This window comes from Paramormyrops kingsleyae, chromosome 21 (genome assembly GCF_048594095.1).
Source record: "Paramormyrops kingsleyae isolate MSU_618 chromosome 21, PKINGS_0.4, whole genome shotgun sequence".
Classification (NCBI taxonomy): domain Eukaryota; kingdom Metazoa; phylum Chordata; class Actinopteri; order Osteoglossiformes; family Mormyridae; genus Paramormyrops; species Paramormyrops kingsleyae.
The window spans coordinates 158,404-178,706 of record NC_132817.1 but is presented as its reverse complement, the minus strand read 5'-3'; the positions used below and the strand labels follow the sequence as shown (position 1 = coordinate 178,706).

At 50.7% G+C, this 20,303-nt stretch overlaps 2 non-coding genes and 1 pseudogene across 2 annotated transcripts; all 3 read left to right on the top strand.

The window, feature by feature from the left end:
• The first annotated feature begins 2,660 nt into the window (after positions 1–2,660).
• LOC140581551 (U5 spliceosomal RNA) lies at positions 2,661–2,774 on the top strand. The gene has a single exon (XR_011984653.1). It is a non-coding gene; the product is annotated as a U5 spliceosomal RNA (small nuclear RNA).
• A 5,988-nt stretch (positions 2,775–8,762) lies between these two features.
• LOC140581546 (U2 spliceosomal RNA) lies at positions 8,763–8,974 on the top strand (annotated as a pseudogene).
• Positions 8,975–9,373: 399 nt separating this feature from the next.
• LOC140581550 (U5 spliceosomal RNA) lies at positions 9,374–9,487 on the top strand. Its single transcript, XR_011984652.1, has one exon. It is a non-coding gene; the product is annotated as a U5 spliceosomal RNA (small nuclear RNA).
• Positions 9,488–20,303: the final 10,816 nt, after the last annotated feature.

Here is a 20,303-nt window from a genome sequence, read left to right as displayed (position 1 = left end):
AGTGCAGAAAAACATTAAAATGCAGATCATAGAATAGTGAGAAGCAGGAGGGCTGTGAAGCCCCCACCAGGGACACTCCGATGCTTCCGCTGATGGTGAACGGAGCGCAGACACAGTATGTGCCGTGGGCAGGACAGGATCTGGAGGGCCTGATTCTCAGACTCCCAGTCCTGGCAGAAGGGGCCGGAAAATGGATAAAAGCATTTGAGGAGAAAACTATGGGTCGGCTCCTGGTGATAGGGGACATAAAGGTGGTTCTGGCTTGCGTGTTGGGGGTAGACGGAATGGAGAGACTGCTGCGAAGCAGTGGCCTGGCAGTGGCGACTGGGACTCCTGTGAATGATGCATGTCACTTTAACGGTTACCGTGCTAACTGCTGGCATCAGCTGCGACTAATGTTTCCTCCACGGCTGAGTGTGGTTGAAATGAAGGTGGAGCCCATCAAGGAGGGGGAGAGCCCAGCTGCCTATCTGCAAGCTCAAGAAAAGCGGTGGCGCACTGAGACGGAGCAGGACCTGCAGAATCCAGCATTCAGAGGTTTGCTAAAGAGCATGAGAGAGAACTGACAAAGAAATGGAATCAGATGCAGCTGGAGGAGCTGACCGCTAAAAAGAAAAAAGTCCAGGCACCAGTGGTCTCTCCGGACCCAAGCCCCAGGGGCAGCCTGTGGACAGCCGACAGTCTCCTGTCGCTGGGGCCCCCCATGATACTAATTGGCCTCAGGTCCCTAATTGGAACAGAGTGAGTAGATACAATGGATGGGGGTTTCCTCAAAGGGCACCCATTTACCCACAAATTTGATGATCCCAGACTCTGGAGAGACTGGGGAACAGGCTGGTTCAGCTGCTGTGCTGGAGCTGTGATCAGCCAGGACACACCTGTATGTTCCAAAATCTTGTTTAGTGGAAGTTCAGATAGGTTACAAACATGTAAATATGCCCATACTAATATTATAGCATATCCCAGTGAATTTGTCAGGCAGAGATGCTTTGTGTCAGCTGCAGATAGACATAAAATGTGCAGAGGGGGGCGTAGAGGTGCTCAGTGGACAGTACAGCCTTCTGCGACAAAATTTGTTGTTCAATAGGGGACAGCATAGTTCATACGGGATTGAAGATGTTACTGATAAAGTTGGGGAAATTCTAGAACAGTGGGGCCCATTTATACAGGAACAATACAGTATAAGAATAGGTTGAATTGGACATAGAACAAACATACTTGTTTGTTGCAATGGAGAGATTTCAGTGTGATGGAATGCAGGCTGCTACCGAAGGTGAGTTAGTGAGAGTAAGTGGAGTGAGCAGAGTATGTAGGAGACTTAAGAGGTTTGTGACCGTGGAGCATGATAGGAGTGGTGTGAAGGGAAATAAAGTTTAGAGGAATGTTGGCAGGAGGCAAAATGTGGAGGTTAGTTTATGATTTGTGTGCAGCGAAATAGTTAGTGGAGGATCAATCAGTGGGAGATCCCAGTCCTCACACCCTGCTAACAGATGTGCCACCCAGTGCAGAGTGGCTCACAGTTGTGGATTTGTAGATGGCATTTTTCAGTGTGTCCCTAACACAACAGTCACAGTTTTTGTTTGCGATGACCTATAGGGGTCAGCAGTTCATCCATGTCGAGGATACTGCAAGGATGTGAACACATGCTTAGGGCAGATTTGGATGGATTGAATTTAAGAAGCACAGTGCTACAGTATTTGGGTGATCTGCTCTGTGTTATATACTGTACAGAGGCACTGAAGCCACCGTTGCTGAAGGTCTTAGCGAAAGGGGGGCTTGAGGTGCACAAAGCTAAGCTGCAATACTGATAAGAACAGGCTGCATGCTTGGGGTGTGAGTTCAGCCACGGGAGGAGCCCTTATGAGGCCTCTGTGTGGAAACAAAGGGGATGCTAAGGACTCTGATGGTCTGTTTCACTGTGATGGATTTTTGGTTGTGCCTTTGTCGTGTGGTTGACACCTTAATAATGCATGCACATGGTCTTGACCATTGCGCAAGGGGGGAGTTCTATGAAAAAAGAAAAAAACAAGGTTTATGAGTTGAAGTTGTACATGGGGTGTCTAACTCAAATATGCAAAGTTATTTTCAAGCAGGAAGAGGGGAAAGCAAGACAGCAAGAGAAGACAAGAAGGTTTGCAGGCAGGGTATGCAGTGGTGGCCAGACAAGGCCAGGACTATGTGGCCTTGAAGGCAGAAAGACTGGAAGGAGCCCAGTCAGCCCAGAGAGCCGAGGTGATAGCGGTTATCGAGGCCCTGAAACTAGCAGAAGGAGGGGCTGTGGCAGAGTAAGGAAGGGAAGCCCTTCCCCCAGGCCTTCGCCAGACAATCTTGGCAGAAGCCCATGGGGTGGGTCATGCAGGGTGAGACAAATGTTAGAGAATCTGACAAGCTGGTGGCATCCATTTATGAAAGAGATGGTGGGGGGATATGTACGGAGTTGCGCTACCTGTACCTTGTATAACTCGCGACCCACAGTCAAGCCTGAGAAAGGGCAGTTTCCAATGTGCACCAGGTCAGGGGAAGAAATCATTATAGATTATACAGACATGGTGATTCCAGTGAGAGGGTTCAGATATGTGTTGATGTGTGTGCATTCTACTCCGAGCGGGGGCGTCACGCAGGCCCGGCTAACGGCGACCGGCTTGGCGGCGGCCCCATATCGACTCGGGTCTCTCTTCATCCCGTATAAATCTTTCGCCTTTTACTAAAGATTTCCGTGGAGAGGGATAGCGATGAGTTCATGGTATTTTTGGAGGCTCTGTCCAAGCAGAGCTGCACTGCTGCTGTCAAAGGAAGACTGGGCCCGGCTTAGCGGCTGGCGTTAGGTGCCCGGTGGCGCGGCTGTGGTCTCCCTGGATCACGCGTGGACTCGCCGGGCGACACCTGCCAGAGGGGCTGGTGAGGGCTGAGCCGCGCCAGCTCCGTCGGCATCCCGCATGCCGGCGCCCGGCGGGGTGCAATTTGTGGGTATCGCTTCTCGGCCTTTTGGCTAAGATCAAGTGGATTTTACGCTCTTTTTATCGCTTTTAACGGACTGCGTCGGGTTTTTTAGAGGAAGGCACGGTGACCCTAATGCGTGACCAGTAGGTGGCTTGACCGCCGCTGCCACGGGGCGACCCGTGCCTTCCTTTTAGCCTTTTATCCCTGCTTTTATTTTCGTTTTTATTAGGCTGGGGATCCCGCAGTGGCTGGTGGCTTGTCCGCCGCCCTGCTGGGGGAACTGGTGTTTTTATTTCTTAGCTGCTTTTATAGTTTAGTGTTCCTCGGCTCATCCCGGATTGGCGGACGGCGGCCGGACCACGGCGGACGTCGGGACCACGGCGGCAGGAGGACTCTGCTCCAGGGACGACGTCGGTGGACCTTCCCGGATGGCGACGGCCGGCGGTGCTGCGAGGAAGCCCTTCAGCGGGCCGTGGCTGGTAGCAGGCGGTGGCCTGCGTAATACCGCCCGGTTCTGCTGGAGGGCCGAAGGGGAGGTGGGCACCTTCCCTGACCGCCTGGCCTTCATCCGGGAGGTGGCCTTCGGGGAGCTGGGCCTCCGCATGGAGGACATCCTCTGTGTGCAGCGGAATGGACCTCACCAGTTCTACGAGGTCACCCTGTCCACCGACGAGAGCTACTCCAAGGTCCTGGAGCGGAGCAAGGAGAGGGCCCAGTACCCTCTCCTGGGTCAGTATACCATCGAGCCGCTGTGGTGGCCCGACAAGCGAGTGATAACTGTACATTGTTTCAATCCTCATATCACCGCCGAGGCCGTCCGCCAGTTCCTCAACAAGTATGTGGACCTCCTTCCTGGCCACAAGGACATTCGGGATGAGCTGGGGATCTGGACTGGCCGACGCCAGTTCCAGGCCCGCCTGCGCCCGGACGCTAATGGGGCGGGCGGTTTTAGTCATCCCCCAGCCTATTTTAATTTGCAGGGTAACAAGGCTTACTTGTTTTATTCTGGACAGCCTCCCTTCTGCCGACAGTGCCACAGTTTTGGACACACTCTGGAGGGATGCGCCAACCTGCGCTGCCGGAACTGCCTGGAGCCGGGGCACATGGCCAGGGACTGCAAGGGCCCCCGTCGCTGTATCCACTGCAACGGCGAGGACCATCTGGCTCGTTCCTGCCCTCAGAGGAAAACATCTTACGCCGACGCTCTGTCAGGTAGCAGAGTCGTCGGCAAGGAGAGTGCTGGGGGAGCGCAAGCCCCCACATTAGGGCAGGAACAGCCGGCGGCGGGGGCAGGAGGAGAAGCCCTGGCCGAGGTGGAGGAGGCCCCAGGGACAGTGACAGCGATGCAGGAGGGGTCTCCAGTCCTGGCTCCGGGCGTCAGCAGCAGGAGGAGGAAGAGCGGCGCATCCCCCCGGAGGAGGAAGAAGAGCAGAAGGGAGGTACAACCCGACGCGTCCAGCCCTCCGGCTGCCACTTTGTCAGCAGTGGCGGCCGGGGACCAAGGCCGAGAGAGTCCCCCCTCCCCGACGTTAGGGGCCCCCCATCCGGTGTGGGACTTGGGACAGTCCCCTGCGCCCCCCCAGGAGTACAGTAGTGTGCAGGATAAAGCCAATGAACAGGAGTACCTGGGGGGCTGGAACTGGGGGGCCTTTTGGGTTTGACTGAGGAGGGGGGGCAGTAATGCGGTATTGTTTTTAATGGCTGGCTTTTATTATTTTAGTGTGTTGTTTTTAATTGTATTTTACCTTTTTAACATTTCATGGCCAATTTTAATATTGTCACCTTGAATGTCAGGGGTTTGAGGAACGTTTTAAAGCGCACATCTGTTTTTAATCAGCTGGCATCTTCTCCCTTCAGCATTTGTTTTCTGCAGGAAGTCCACCTCCGGGACCAGCGGGACGAGGCTCTCTTTTCACGACAATGGAAGAGTGGTAGATCCTACTGGAGCGTAGGTGGTGTCCACTCCTCAGGCGTCGGGATCCTTTTTGGCGACCGCGCCTTTGAAGAAGTAAGATCGTTTACCGTTCTTCAAGGTAGGGTTTTGGGAGTGGACGCCACATGGAGGGGACAGCGCCTCCGGGCCATATGTGTCTACGCTCCAGTGGAGGCCTCATCCCGTATAACTCTCTTTGAAGAGTTGTCCCCATTCTGTGTCACAGATCGACACTTGATTTTAGGAGGGGACTTTAACATCTCGTTGGAGGGTAGACAGAATGTCAGCTCTGGGCACTTTCGCCATTTTATTCGTTCCTTTAAACTTGTTGATGGTTTTAAGACATGCAACCCCAGCATGCCGGGCTTCACCTGGCATAATAGTCGCGGAGCCAGCAGTCGCATCGACTACATTTTAGCCTCACCCCCCGTTGTTTTTAAAAAGGTGTCCCTCTCCCCACAGTGGCCCACTGACCACTTGGCAGTGGAGGCCACTGTTTCCATAGACGCCCCTGAATATGGGGGCGGCTATTGGAAAATGAACCTGCAGATCCTGGAGGAGAGCGATTTTAGACACCTTTTTTTAGATCACTTCTCCGAGTGGCAGAAGGACAAGCCTACCTTCCCCTCCGTGGCTGAATGGTGGGAGAGTGTGAAGGATAGGATCCGAACCTTCTCCATGTAGTACAGCAAGCAGCGCGGGATGGAGAAGAAATTCTCCATTCTGCAGCTGGAGAGAAGGTTGCGGGATGAATACGCCGCTCACAACAACGGGGGCGCCATCGATCACGAGCGACTGCTTGGCATAAAGGGTGAGCTGAGGCGCCTGCATGAACAGGCTGCCTCGGCCCTAATGCTCCGCGACAAAATGTGCCTGTTGGAAAACAATGAAAAGTGCAACGCCTTTTTTTTCCAGAGAGCCAGGGAAGCCCGGGAGGAGAAGAGCTTTGTCTCTCTCCATGCCTCAAATAGCAACAAGGTAACTACAACATCAGGCATGCTGGAGGTTGCAAAATTGTTTTATTGTGATCTTTTTAAGGTTAGGGACACGGACCCGGTGGTAGGGGAGCGGTTCCTAGATAACATCTCACCTTGTCTTCCCAGTGACATTCGGGACGGCTTAGAAGCCCCCATCACCTTGGCCGAGCTGACCGCAGTGCTTGGCAAGATGAACCGCCGCAAGGTACCGGGCCTTGATGGACTCCCGGTGGAATTTTATTCCACCTTTTGGGATGTCCTCGGGCCGGAATTACTGCAGGTTGTAGAGGACGTTCAGCGCCGGGGTTTGCTCACTAGGAGCATGAGGTCAGGGGTTCTTTCTTTGTTGCACAAGAAGGGCGAACGTGCCGACCTTGGCAACTGGAGGCCCCTGACCATGCTTTGTGTAGACACAAAGCTTATCGCAAAGACCCTTACCGAACGCCTGAAGAAGGCCATGGCTCATCTGGTTCACAGCGATCAGACGTGTGGAGTACCGGGTCGATCGGCGACGTGGAATCTCCATCTCATCCGCGACGCCATCGCCTGGGTGGAGGACAGGAACCTCCCTCTCCTGCTGGTCAGCTTGGACCAGGAGAAAGCCTTCGACCGGGTAGATCACCGCTTCCTGTTTCAAGTATTGGGTAAGTTTGGCTTTGGACCCAATTACCTGGGGTGGTTACACACTTTGTATAACGAAGTTGGGAGCCATGTTGTTATCAATGGCTTCCTTAGTGATTTGGTGCCCCAGCTGAGTGGAGTGAGGCAGGGATGTCCCCTCTCCCCCCTCCTCTACGCGCTCTATATAGAGCCACTGGCGCGCGCCATTCGCAGCCACCCCGGGGTCGATGGCCTCCTTATCCCAGGAAGTCGGGGGAAAACTGTTAAACTGACCCAGTACGCAGACGACACTACCCTTTTCATCTGCTCTGATCAGTCTCTCGGTCATGCCATGAGCCTTGTTCATGCGTTCGGTAGGGCCTCTGGCGCGACGCTCAACCTCAGTAAGTCGGTGGCCAAGTATTTCGGCAGCTGGAAGGCGAGGGAGGACGTCGCAGGTGGTCTCACCCTCTGTGACGGACCTCTCAAAGTGTTGGGGGTCAACTTCCTTTCGGATGGTGCCGCCCGTTTGAACTGGGAGGAGCGGTTGGCGATCGCCAGGCGGAAGATCGGACTGTGGAAGTCCTGGTCCCTGTCCTTCCAAGGTAAGGTCTTAGCCTTAAAAGTGGATATTCTTCCCACCCTGCTCTACCTTGCACATGTGTACCCTTTGCCCCGCTTCATGCGCAGAGGCCTGACGAGAGACGTTTTCAACCTCGTCTGGGGGGGCAGGTACGAGTACGTGCGTAGGGAAGTGATGTATCTCGGAAAGGACAGTGGGGGGAGGGATGTTATTGACTTTCCTCTCAAGCTTGACTGCCTGTTCTTCTCGCAGCTCTGCACGCGCCTGGCAGCTCCCCTCGAGCACCCCCATCAGCACTTTGTGCGTCTGTGGCTGGCTCTCCCCATGAGACGCCTGGTGGCGTCGTGGACCAACCTCGGCCCCAAGGCTGAGACCCTGCCGGCCCACTACAGCCACGCTGTCAAGTGGAGTAAGTTTATTCCGGCAGGTGTCAAGACAGAGGCCTTGACCAAGCATAGAGCGCTTTACAGGGCTTTGCTTGGTCAGAGGGATACTCGGGCCATGTTGGGCCTGGAGGAAGGCACATGGGCGAGAATCCAGCCTAAGGGTTTGGATCACAGGCTGCAGGACCTGAACTGGCAGTGCCTTCATGGTAAGCTGCCAGTCAGGGACGTCTTACATAGGCATAAGCTGACCAGACACCCCCGCTGCCGCAGGCCCGAGTGCAGCGAGGATGAGACCATCAGGCACGTGTTTTGGGACTGTGGGCATGCACAGAGAGTTTGGGGGTTGGTAGCGGGCCTGTGTGGACGTGTGGACCCGCAGCCCGGTCTGACCTACGACAAGGTGTTGAAGGGGTGGGACCCCAAGCTCCATAACCCCTTCGGCCCCTGGATGTGGCTGCTGGTCAGCATTACCAAGCGAGAGCTGTGGAATGCCAGGACCGCGCTCATCCGCAGAGGGGTTCATCTGGAGGCACAAGGGGTATTCCGCAAAATCCGGGCCGACTTGGGTTTCAGGATGGAGACTGACGTCATCCAGCAGGGCTACCACGAGGCCAAGGAGAGGTGGAAGGGCCTCTTTTGGCTTTAGCTCCGTTTCGTTTAGGTGGTGACGCTCCATTCTACAGGGTGGACATGACGCACCTTTCTGGAGCACACAGAAGGTACTTTGGGTTTTAGGTGAGTGTGCTTTGTTTTTTGTGCGTGTGTTGTATTTGAAATATTTTAATTGAACTGCATGTACAGAATTTACTGAGCACGATTTTGGTTGATCACTTTTAGCACTTAATTATTAATATTAACATTATTTATTAACATTTTAACCTGTTTGGTGTGCTTTCTTGTTGTGATTAACCATTTTTTATGCCCGAAGTCATGGATTTTACGTGTTTTAGGATGGTGTATAACCCTGTTTTAACCCGACCCTGGTGTTTGAAGTTTGAGGTCTGCGGGTCTGTTCCTCTTTTAAGGTTTTAACTTTTTAATGGCTTGCATTTGAGGTGACATTTTATTTGTATAAATGGACATATTAGTGTAATTGAAGTTCATTTGTTTGTAATTTTAATTGTTGATTTTATTGCTTATATATAGTTCTGCATATTTTGCTTGTTTAATGCTATTTTAATATATATTATTAATGTTTTGTGGTATTGTCATTGATGTGTATGCCTTGGAAAATTTCAACCTTTTATATTGTTATGAGTACTGTTTTTGTAGGAAGAGGTTGTGTTAATATTCCTTGTTGACAATGCCAAGTTTTAAAGTGTGGTTTTTATTCAATGTCTTAAATTGTTTGTGTTAATGTGTGTGCAGAACTGATTAATAAAGTATTGAAGAAAAAAAAAATCTGTTCTTATCAGTTTAATATCTGATACGTCCCCCATGGAGGGGACCGCATATTAAACGGATTTTTGGAACAGGGAGCCGGAAGTGGGGCTTGCCCCGTCCGCTCCACGCATCGACCCGGTATTGCAGTGCTTCCGGGAATGGTGCACCTCTACTGCCCCCTGTTGTCGAAAGGCAGAACTGACTGACTGACTGACTGACTGAGTGAGTGAGTGACTAATAGACTGAGTGCTGTGAGGGGGGGGGGCCCTGTCTGTGCGTGGCCCCCGTTTCCCGCCGTTTTTCTTTTTTTTTTCGTTTTTTTTTTTTAAAGGAAGGTGACACACTGTTTGTGCGGTGGACAGCTGCGCTGAGGTAAGGCATGATGTCATCTTTGCCTTTTGAATTTTCCCTCATGTTTGTTAAAATGATTGCTGTCTTTTGAGAGGACAGGAGGACAGGGAGGAGTCGGGGCCCCGAGGACGGCGGCTGCGACGCCCCTGGGCATTCTACTCCGAGCGGGGGCGTCACGCAGGCCCGGCTAACGGCGACCGGCTTGGCGGCGGCCCCATATCGACTCGGGTCTCTCTTCATCCCGTATAAATCTTTCGCCTTTTACTAAAGATTTCCGTGGAGAGGGATAGCGATGAGTTCATGGTATTTTTGGAGGCTCTGTCCAAGCAGAGCTGCACTGCTGCTGTCAAAGGAAGACTGGGCCCGGCTTAGCGGCTGGCGTTAGCTGCCCGGTGGCGCGGCTGTGGTCTCCCTGGATCACGCGTGGACTCGCCGGGCGACACCTGCCAGAGGGGCTGGTGAGGGCTGAGCCGTGCCAGCTCCGTCGGCATCCCGCATGCCGGCGCCCGGCGGTGCGCAATTTGTGGGTATCGCTTCTCGGCCTTTTGGCTAAGATCAAGTGGATTTTATGCTCTTTTTACCGCTTTTAAAGGACTGCGTCGGGTTTTTTAGAGGAAGGCACGGTGACCCTAATGCGTGACCAGTAGGTGGCTTGACTGCCGCTGCCACAGGGCGACCCGTGCCTTCCTTTTAGCCTTTTATCCCTGCTTTTATTTTTGTTTTTATTAGGCTGGGGATCCCGCAGTGGCTGGTGGCCTGTCCGCCGCCCTGTTGGGTGAACTGGTGTTTTTATTTTTTAAGGTGTTTTTATAGTTTAGTGTTCCTCGGCTCATCCCGGATTGGCGGACGGCGACAGGACCACGGCGGACGTCGGGACCACGGCGGCAGGAGGACTCTGCTCCAGAAACGACGTCGGTGGACCATCCCGGATGGCGACGGCCGGCGGTGCAGCGAAGAAGCCCTTCAGCGGGCCGTGGCTGGTAGCAGGTGGTGGCCTGCGTAATACCGCCCGGTTCTGCTGGAGGGCCGAAGGGGAGGTGGGCACCTTCCCCGACCGCCTGGCCTTCATCCGGGAGGAGGCCTTCGGGGAGCTGGGCCTCCGCATGGAGGACATCCTTTGTGTACAGCGGAATGGCCCCTTCCAGTTCTTCGAGGTCACCCTGTCTACCGACGAGGGTTACAGCAAGGTCCTGGAGCGGAGCAAGGAGAGGGCCCAGCACCCTCTCCTGGGACGATACACCATCGAGCCGCTGTGGTGGCCTGACAAGCGGGTAATAACTGTCCATTGTTTTAACCCGCATGTGACCGCCGAGGCCGTCCGCCAGTTCCTGAACAAGTATTTGGACCTTCTTCCTGGCCACAAGGACATTCGGGATGAGCTGGGGATCTGGACTGGTCGACGCCAGTTCCAGGCCCGCCTGCGCCCGGACGCTAATGGCGCGGGCGGTTTTAGTCATCCCCCAGCCTATTTTAATCTACAGGGCAATAAGGCTTACTTGTTTTATTCCGGACAGCCTCCCTTCTGCCGACAGTGTCACAGCTTCGGACACACTCTGGAGGGATGCGCCAACCTGCGCTGCCGTAACTGCCTGGAGCCGGGGCACATGGCCAGGGACTGCAAGGGCCCCCGTCGCTGCATCTACTGTAACGGCGAGGACCATCTGGCTCGTTCCTGCCCTAAAAGGAAGACAACTTATGCTGACGCTCTGTCGGGCAATGGAGCCGTCGGCAAGGAGAGTGGTGGGGGAGCGCAAGCCCCCACGTCAGGGCAGGAACAGCCGGCGGCGGGGGCAGGAGGAGAAGCCCTGGCCGAGGTGGAGGAGGCCCCAGCGACAGCAATGCAGGAGGGGTCTCCAGTCCTGGCTCCGGGCGTCAGCAGCAGGAGGAGGAAGAGCGGCGCATCCCCCCGGAGGAGGAAGAAGAGCAGAAGGGAGGTACAACCCGACGCATCCAGCCCTCCGGCTGCCACCTTGTCAGCAGTGGCGGCCGGGGCCCAAGGCCGAGAGAGTCCCCCCTCCCCGACGTTGGGGGCCCCCCATCTGGTGTGGGACCTGGGACAGTCCCCTGCGCCCCCCCAGGAGTACAGTAGTGTACAGGACAAAGCCAATGAACAGGAGTACCTGGGGGGGCTGGAACTGGGGGGGCCTTTTGGGTTTGACTGAGGAGGGGGGGCAGTAATGCGATATTGTTTTTTAATGACTGGCTTTTATTATTTTAGTGTGTTGTTTTTAATTGTATTTTACCATTTTAACATTTCATGGCCAATTTTAATATTGTCACCTTGAATGTCAGGGGTTTGAGGAACGTTTTAAAGCGCACATCTGTTCTTAATCAGCTGGCATCTTCTCCCTTCAGCATTTGTTTTCTGCAGGAAGTCCACCTCCGGGACCAGCGGGACGAGGCTCTCTTTTCACGACAATGGAAGAGGGGTAGATCCTACTGGAGCGTAGGTGGTGTCCACTCCTCAGGCGTCGGGATCCTTTTTGGCGACCGCGCCTTTGAAGAAGTAAGATCGTTTACCGTTCTTCAAGGTAGGGTTTTGGGGGTGGACGCCACATGGAGGGGACAGCGCCTCCGGGCCATATGTGTCTACGCTCCAGTGGAGGCCTCGTCCCATATAACTCTCTTTGAAGAGTTGTCCCCGTTCTGTGTCACAGATCGACACTTGATTTTAGGAGGGGACTTTAACATCTCGTTGGAGGGTAGACAGGATGTCAGCTCTGGGCACTTTCGCCATTTTATTCGTTCCTTTAAACTTGTTGATGGTTTTAAGATATGCAACCCCAGCATGCCGGGCTTCACCTGGCACAATAGTCGCGGAGCCAGCAGTCGCATCGACTATATTTTAGCCTCACCCCCCGTTGTTTTTAAAAAGGTGTCCCTCTCCCCACAGTGGCCCACTGACCACTTGGCAGTGGAGGCCACTCTTTCCATAGACGCCCCTGAACACACTGACGTCGTCCTCGTCCGAGGAGTAAGGGTTCCCAGGAGCAGTCCATTCCAGCTGGGCATGGGAGGCAGCAGAACGTGCTGTCTGCTGCTTCTTCCTCTGTGGTGGAACGTCCTGCATAAGCTGTACCATCTGATGATGTGATGCCCGTGGATGAAATTGAGCCATAGTAGAACAACATGGCATACAGCATGGAACAAATAAGCACACACAGACAAGCAATAAAACAATAGGGAGAGCAGAGAGGATAATCAAGGTCCACTTCCCAAACCATGCCTGAAACACATTCAGGGGCCATGGCCATATGCCATTATCATGAGACTCCTGACTGTACAGCGCATGGGCTACCTCATGCATTTTGGCGATGGCCTGTGACAAATTGCCGTTGTCCTCGTCATTTGGGGGAATGTACGTGCAGCAATGGTCTCCCACCATAGCGCAAACTCCTCCTTCCTTGGCTAGCAGTATGTCTAGGGCTAATCTATTTTGGGTAGTCATTAAACGGACAGCCGTGAGTTCCTCTTTCACTGCAGTGAATGCAACAATGGAGGAAACGGTTGTTCCACTGAGTGAGGAATCAAAGTACATACCAAACAATGACCAGAAACGTTTTGTTGCATCACCGAGAAATTTGCTAATTGCCAATATGAATTCAGTTGAGGCATATGATACGTTTTTGTTCCTACACCCTTTATATCATCTCTGCTTTCCTTTAGATTCACATGATCTTACATATACCCTACATAAGCAATAATAGAACACAAAATTACACAACCAATAATAATGCTTATAGCTGGGGCCCAATACCCCAATCTACGTCTCCAAATCATAGTCTTTCAGGAGGACTAAAGATCTCTTGCAGTGCAACTGATGGACCCAGGAGGAGATACCGTCGACCTTCACGGCATTAGGTGTAGAGAGAAGGACTTGGTATGGTCCCCGCCACCTCGGTTGATGCCAATGCTTCCGGCGCAGGTCCTTGATCAGGATCCACTCTCCTGGTCCTATGGTCTCTGGCTGATTTGGCTCCGGTCCAACCTGAGCAGCCCTGATCTGGCTATGGATCCTCTTCAAGGAAATCTGTAAACTAGACACATAGGGTAGTAAATCGCCATCAACAGTTTCTAACGTGAGCGTGCCTCCCGGGTATGGGAGCGGCATTGGTCTCCCGGTGAGCACCTCAAATGGAGCTAACCCCGTTCCACTATGTGTTCTTCCCCCTCAGTCACACCATCTTTCTTCCACTTCCCCAGTTCCCCCTCTGTCACACCCGACTGGACATCAAGGAGGGTGTGAGTGTCATGTAATACCCGTGAAGGCATGAGCGCCACTGGGGCATCAGTGTGTAAGGCTGCCCTCTTAGCCCACCAATCGGCCCAGGAGTTACCAATGCTGACCGGGTCAGAGCACCCCGTGTGAGCCTTACACTTAACCACAGCAATGGAGTGAGGCAGTTGGATGGCAGAAAGGAGGTCTCGGACTAACTCATGGTGCTGTATTGGTTTACCTGTGCTGGTGAGGAAGCCCCTCTGTTTCCAGAGGGCTCCATGGTCATGGCATACCCCGAATGCATACCTGGAATCTGTGAATATCGTGACATCCTCACCTGCGAACTGGCGGCAGACCTGGGCTAGGGCTCTGCAGCCTGTGCTGACCAGGTGGACGGTAACTTACCTCCAGACAGCAATTGGCCCTCTGACGCAACCACAGCGTAAGAGGTAGATGGGCTCCCATCAGGGAGCCTAAGGGAGCACCCATCCACAAAAATGAGCTCAGAATTTGGTAATGGGTCTTCACCTAGGTCTGATCTAGGCTTAGCGAGGGATTGAGCAACCTCAACACAGTCATGAGGGGAGCCTTCCATTTCAGTGGGAAGAAGTGTGGCCGGGTTTATTGTGGAACACCTTTGGAGGGTCACATTGGAGAGAGTAAGCAGGATGTTTTGGTAGTGAATCAGACGCGCAGTGGTAGGGTGAGATGTTTTAGCCTGCGTTTTAGACCTAGGCGTCTGCCTAGGTGATTGAGGACATGTCCGAGATGTTGAACCTCCTGTTTGACTAACTGCAGTTTTGCCTTTGAGGCTTTATGGCCATTTTGGGCTAGAAACAGCAACAGCGCTTTGGTATCTTGCTCACAACTCTGCCTAGTGGTGGAACACAACAGCAGGTCATTAGGGTGCTCCCGTCCGGGGGCTTGAACCCCTCTAAGTTGTTTCCTAATTCTTGAGCATAAACGCTAGGTGACTCAGTGTACCCCTGGGGCTTCACTGTCCACGTATAACGCTTGCCTCTAAAGGTATGCGCAAACCAGCACTGTGAGTCTGGGTGAACAGGGACAGAAAAAAATGCATTTGCTAGATCAATAACAGAAAACCATTGAGCCTGAGGTGGTATGGATGATAGGATAGTTATTGGATTAGGAACAATAGGTGCACGGGGATGTATGGCGTCATTCACCCCCCTCAGGTCCTGTACAAACCGTCAGGATCCATCTGCCTTCCTCACAGGCAGGATTGGAGAATTAACGGGGGAGTAGGGAATTTCCTTCAGAGCCCCCTTTTGTACCAGTTCTTGGTGCACCATGGTGATACCCTTCTCTGCCTCAGGTGAGAGTGGGTACTGAGCTTTTACTGGTCTGTGGTTGGACTTTGGCTGGACTTGCAGTGGTGCCGCGGTGCAGATTCTCCCAAAGTCATTCTTGCCACTTGCCCATAGGGTTTCTGGTATCTCAGACAGCCACTCAGGTTCAGTTGGTGGGGCTGGTAGGTTCGTGGTCTGGCGATGTTCTCCAGAGAGGAACGCTTCTCTCCTGACATCTACTGTGAGGGAGATGGTATGTCTTTGAATGGTTCCATCTGTAGTAATACTTCGGCTATCCTCGACTGGAATCCAGTCTTGTCTGTCTTCGCAGTCTTTTATCCATGGGCCTAGGTCTTTCCATTGGTGGGCGTCAGTTTTTCCCAGTGACACATGGGGCATATGATGATCGAAGATCCATGTACTTTGATCTTGGTTGAGCTGGACAGACATGCCGGCCATGGACGCGCTTACATACAGAAACTTCATTAACACGGTCTCAGGGGGTTTCTGTTCTTCCAGGAAGAACATCATACATTCCCTTATCTCATGGTCGCAGTGTGAACTATAGAGAGCCGTGTAATGGAGGATAGGGGGTTGTTCAAGTGAGTGTGGCACCTTGTCTAGACAAATGGTGTTATCAGTGAGGACCCATGCGGCATAGCATGGCTTGCTTTCTTGGGAGACATACAATCCAAGTGGGGGAGAGGTCAGGTGGACTCCCCTCTCGTCCAAATCAATTCTGCATTGCAGTTTACATAGTACTGTAGGTCTCTGCCCAAAAGGTTAACTGGACAGTGATTATTCAACAGGAAGGCATGATGGACAGGACCGGACCTTGTGGCAATGGATAACGGAACAGTCTCTAACAAGGTGTGAGGTAGGCCAGAGGACCCCACAACTGTCACATGATTTCCAGACTTAGGGACTCCAGGGAGGTCTGTGTCTTTCACTGTGGACTTGGTAGCTCCTGTGTCCACTAAGAAGATAACAGCATGATCGTCAATCTCGAGGGTTATCATGGGGTCCTCCCTTGATGTCTCTGTGAGGGACAGGAACTGGCCATTTCCTGGTCCCTCAGTCCCCTCGCCTCTTCATTGTGGGCCATCTGTACCCCACTGGGGTGGGGCCCCCTGACGGCTTCCTCCTTTTCCTCCCCTCTGTGGAGGCGGCCACTGTTGACCATTATTCTGGGGACAATCCTTTCTCCAATGATCTTGTTTTCCACAGAGGAAACATCCCTCTTGGTCATCACCCCGGGGTTGGGTGCGGTGGAACTGTCTCCGGTCTCGACTGCTAAAGCCGCCTCTTTCTCTCGGGGTTCGGCATTTCCACCAAGGGGAACTGTCTTGGTACTCCAACAGTTGCCCTTTGCTCTTCAGTCAGAGGCTGTTGCATGCGTTGTTGAATACGCTCACTCCTTCGAGGAGTGTCTTCTTCATCTTCTGCCGAATCTGCAGCTCTTGCGGCTTGCGCTGGTGAGTATGCAGGGGGCGGATCCTGTCTCGCTGGAGGTGGCAGGATTTCCTGAGCAGGGGGAGCTGGTGGCGCTGAAGGGAGGGGTGGGTAGATGCAGTTGTCTTCCGCTTTCTATTTTTTGCACGACAGACGCACTGCCTTCGCCTCTATCTTCTTTCTCTTTTAACAACATATTCAGACTTTGTTGTGCTTGGACTGCCTTTGCTTTTTCCTCGCCTATTTTTTTCATGATTCCCTCATTCTTTGGTCTCTCAGCCTCTATTTCGATCTGTCTTGCCACATTTTCCCACATTTCCAAACATTCCGCTTCACCTTCAATACTTCTACATCATCCACAACAGCCTTCTCGCTTCTTTATCTTTCTTCTTACCATCCTTATTTTCGCATGGTCGAAAGACCCATCTCTTGGCCACTTGCCACCTGTCCTTTTCGCCCACATTTCACACATCTCTGAAAAGTCCTTTCCAGTTCTTTCCTCTACTGCTTTCCTACATGTTTTACCCCGTAGTAAACCCTTATTTCCCTTATCACGTTTACGCATATCCCTTTCAAATGCTGTTTCACCTTCCGGATCATAAGCCGGATCAGGAGCCCAATTTGACTTGCAACTGCTATTTCCCATTTTGTCGCACCAGACTTTCAGTACTGATTTTTTTTCTTTAAGATAGGTTACTTAACAAACATGCACAGAATATGTTAGACAAGCCAGTCTTCTTTGTATAAAGAAAAAAAAGCTAAAAAAAAATAAGGTAAACTTGTTTTCTTTGCAGGGAAAAAATATATATATATATTAAAATCGTCACACAGTAGAAAACTTCTATGCCTGTGTTATTTTGCAAAGCAAGTTCTTCATTGCAACAATGCAGACTTTTACAAAAGACTTATCACAAAACAGTTATATTTGTATAATTTATGTATGCCAAATGTACATCCCAGTAACATAAATCTCAATTCGGGGTGCAGTTCTGATAATAGGGACAAAGCAGTCGTGGGGATAATCTACAGTACACGGAGGTCTTTGTCTCAGCCTCTCCGTTAAACTATATGTTTGCGGAACCTTTTACACCTTAATTTCTGCTTAATTTTTTTTTAATACTTATGAGCTCATTTATTTGACATTCTTGACTTGTCAGGTTTCTAATTTCACACTCGGCACACTCATCCAAACCACAAACCTTACACATTCATACCGTGCACGTTACATTCATACAATCTTATTTTATCTAGTCTGCAGACAAAACACATTTCACATCTCGCTGGACGTGATACAGATATTTTACGACTCTCTCAGTCGAACCTGGATATTTTACGACTCTCCCAGTCGAACCTGGTTATTTTACGACTCTCCCAGTCGAAACTGGTTATTTTACGACTCTCCCAGTCGAAACTGGATATTTTACGACTCTCCCAGTCGAACCTGGATATTTTACCTTCAGAAAGATACCGCAACAAATTTTCTATTCCACAAAATTTGTCCTACCTTTTAGTCCGGTCGGAGTGACGGGGGACCACAGGCCTCAGGAACTGCGATGGGTCAGGCTAAAATTCTCTGTCCTCGACTCCAGACGGGTACCTCGTCGTCCTTCTAGGACTCGCGTCCTTCTGAAGGTCCTGGCGGTCCCCGTGCAACCGAATCCCGGACGTAGCCCCCAAGTCTGTTATGGAAATTTGGAGGTAGGAAGGAACAGATGAGTCCAATGGTTTAGCTTGGTTTCATTTATTGAGATATCTTTCTATGCGAGCTCGGGGAGACTCTCCACAGACAGTTCTGAGAAGTTCTCCAAATAGCAGACGCAGCTGCTTTCATTTTATATTGACAGACTAATGACCCTTCTCTGCAACCACAACCGGAAGACCCATGTCTGCTTTTACACATTCTATGCTCAGGACAAGCTTTTCGTCTAGCACAAGCATCTTATATTTACCATATATGGAATAAAAATTCATCTCTTGTCTAGCTTAACATGGGTAAGGTCTAAAAGCCCCTCCCCAGTCTCTTGCATCTGTTTCTTCAAGCATAGCAACCTTATTTTGCAGCCTAACTTCCTTAGTAACCATCGGACATCATGCTTGGTGGTAATTTTCCACTACAAGTTTAGTAACATTTAGGGTGAATCATGGACGACTGATCTGAATTTCAGGATGATCAGTCCACACGCGATCAGAATTAATCCACAATTACAACCTCCCAGAATATTATAGTAAAGGATTAATTCCATGTCACGTGGGTGACGTAATCGTCCGCGAATTCATCCTAATACAATTAGGAAATATCACCTCAGCTTCATCAACCCTATTGTCACCATAGGTGTAGTGAGCCTCTAGGTTTTGGTCCCTCCCCTGCTTGCAGATGGAAATTGCATTTAAAAACTCACTCCAAAACTGAATACACCAATGGTAAGTAAAGCACTTGGCCTCATAGGTCATTTTAGGGTAGTTGCAAAGATAATAGTTATGCAACTTATTGAATCTTTCCATTTTTTCAAAAACAACAGAAGGGGACATATATAGGGGTGTCGGACCCATAATAAGCTGAGATGAGGGGGCTGCAGCCTGCGCTGGAACCTGATACGGAGGGAAGGGATGAACCATGTCCGGAGCTGAAGATGGATGTGGGGCTGGGCTTACATGTGAGACTACGTGTGGTGACGGAGGAGCAGAGTCTGTAAAAAAAGATGGAGATGGAGAGGAGACAAAAGAGGATGGGATGGGTGACGGAACTAAGAAAGAAGTGGAGGAGAAGGCTGGTGAGCAGGGCTCAGGCTCTGACACTGATGGAGTGCGACACAGGATGGTTGCAACCTCGTCGTCACTCTGGGTGAGATCCTCACATGGCATCTTCTCACCCACCTAGGTTGAGTCCAACGGGTTTCCCAATTTGCTGTTATTGAAGCGTAGTAGATTCTGTAAATTTTTTGTAAATGGCCCCTTTTGTTTTTTACACCAATTTCTACGTCCTGACCGGCCTCCCGCCGTATTTCTACGGCGTCCTGAGCCCTGCTGACCCCTGCTGGTTGCCACCGGTGAGGGAGTAGATGCAGTGGCGGCAGACACAGTGATGGAGCTATCAGTTTCACAAGTTTTCAAAGTAGAGTTCGATGGCACCTTTAAGCTTAAAGGCCTGTATTTGCAGCAGAATGGTCATGCAATTTGGGTTTAACACCAAAAACATGTCCCTGTGCTTGCATCATTTAATGAATTGCTCCTCTGTGTTTTTTGCATCACACTTGAGATCTGAAGAAGCCTTTAATTCAATAGCAAGTCCACTACAATTCTCTACATGTACATCAGTTTAACCAATCATTATTTAATTAAGCTAATCAAATTTTGTGTCAAACTTCACAATGTTTTAAATAACCACACAGACACAAACCATACAAAATAATCCATATTTATTTAATAGAAATACAAGAATAAGAAAAATAAAGAGAGACAAGCCTGTCATCTCAACAATTTCCCTCTGGACAAATAACAACTCTATCATATTTTCTTATCTTAACCTCATCTTACACTATTCTATCTTAAACTTATGTCATCCTATATTACACAACCTTACCTTAACTTATCCTATCTTAATTTTATCCTGTCAGGGTCAGAACCCGTCCTCCTCAACCTTTCATGCCCCCCCCCCCCATTTGGGGACTGAAGGGCAGGATAGGAGCGGTATACACCATCTTATCTTATCCTGTGTTATTGCATGTTATATAATCTTATCTTAACTTACCCTATTTTCATCTGCTATTATCTTATTCTATGTTATCTTACATTATACAATCTCATCTTAACCTTATCTTCCACTCTTTCACTGTCGCCGCCTAGTGGTTCGGACGCATACGTCCAAATTTTCAATAACAAAAAAAAATTACGTTCAATAAAAGAAACAAATGTATCAAATCAACCAAAAACGGCTTGTTACACTACAAAAAACCTTTCAGATAATATCTGTAGAAAGTTGCGCAATTTTTGTGCCATGGTTTTTTTGTAACAAGTAAAAATAAAATGACCATGGTAGCCATCTTTAAACTGGTCGAGTGTCAGGAAGTAAAATATAAGTGTTAATAAAATGAAAACTAAGCACTTCAAACTATTTCTTTCACGGCCAATACTTCATAAACCGTCACAGTATTAAGACAAAACACGCATTT